The sequence below is a fragment of the Acyrthosiphon pisum genome, chromosome A1 (genome assembly GCF_005508785.2).
Source record: "Acyrthosiphon pisum isolate AL4f chromosome A1, pea_aphid_22Mar2018_4r6ur, whole genome shotgun sequence".
Taxonomy (NCBI): Eukaryota; Metazoa; Arthropoda; class Insecta; order Hemiptera; family Aphididae; genus Acyrthosiphon; species Acyrthosiphon pisum.
Genome location: NC_042494.1, coordinates 59534186 through 59535502, shown reverse-complemented (window position 1 = coordinate 59535502; position 1317 = coordinate 59534186). Strand labels below are relative to the sequence as shown.

Genomic DNA, 1317 nt, shown 5'->3' with positions numbered 1-1317 from the left:
AAATATTATTAGTAGTTTCATTACTTAAATATTATTAGTTTCAATAACAGTATCATTTTCAAGAATGAATCTGGATTATCAAAATTCAACTGTTTTTTGAAAAATAATTATGTTCAGAAACTATAAACTTGGAACGTTTCAAAGGACTAGGGGTTGAGTTTAATAATCTTTTTTTTGGAGATTTTCTAAGAGGATTAGGTGGGTTTTTATGAAAAAAAATTGAAGGGACAGCTGTACTTTTTAATTTTTTTTTCCCATCTTCTCTTATTCTTTCCCACTGGTTTTCATCAAAATGAATCTATAAACAATTAATAGTTTCCTTAGACCTTAGATAGATAGACTTTAGCGTATGCTTTGTAGTTAGCTTAAGTATAATATTAAATATCTATATGTTAGAGTACCTATATACATTAATTTATATTTAGGTAAAGTTTTTAGAACTTGATTACCAAATATTAACAAGACAGGAGTGCAATAATATGTCATTTTCATTACCTACCTCGAATTCTGATAATTGATCGATAATGGGTGAATATTATGTCTAGGCTACACTCTATTACAACAAGACCATATAGAACGTGAGAGCTATTTTTGTGTCCCAAAACATTATAATCTAAGTAAATATGACATAATAATATGATGTTATTTATTTTACTACGTAATATAAATTATATGAAAATTATATTATCGACGTTCAAAATGCAGATCTTTAGACCGGACCATATGACCTAATATGAATTTGAAGACGGATCGGACCGGACCATTTTTTTTTTGTAGACAAAGGGACCGAACCGGACTGAACCACATTAAATTACAATACACAAAGACCGAAAAATACCAGACCGTGCAGAGCTCTACAACACAGTGTATGCGGTTCAAATTTTGAACAGTGCTGTATAACTGTGAACAGATGTTTGGGGAACCAATGAGAAATCGGCTGCGCGTAACGGACGCTAATCGGTCCGCGCCTGGTCATGTTTTTATTCCGCGCCGAGTATACAGACTGTTCTTTATGCAACCCCTCGGACTAAGATATACAGGACTGGTATCGAAAACATTATCAGTGATCCCTAAATGTTTCCAAAGGTACAAGTGTAGTACCTAGCGCCATCTATTTTAGAAATTACACATTAATCATAATATTCATTGTACAATCTACACCGGCAAACTTTTTGCAGTTATTAAATTTGATATTTTCTTTAAAATTAACATAAGTTATTTTAATGACTAAGGGTATAATTATTTGATGCTTACTACTTAGTACAAATTACTGAAGTAATTTAAAGTTTGAAAAATGTTGATATTTCATAACATAAA

General features: G+C 30.9%; 1 protein-coding gene across 1 annotated transcript in view; it reads left to right on the top strand.

Moving 5' to 3' along the window:
• The window catches only part of LOC100162269 (uncharacterized), a gene marked incomplete at its 3' end in the record, with an annotated part of 25050 nt that overhangs the window by 3116 nt on the left and 20617 nt on the right, over window positions 1-1317 (top strand).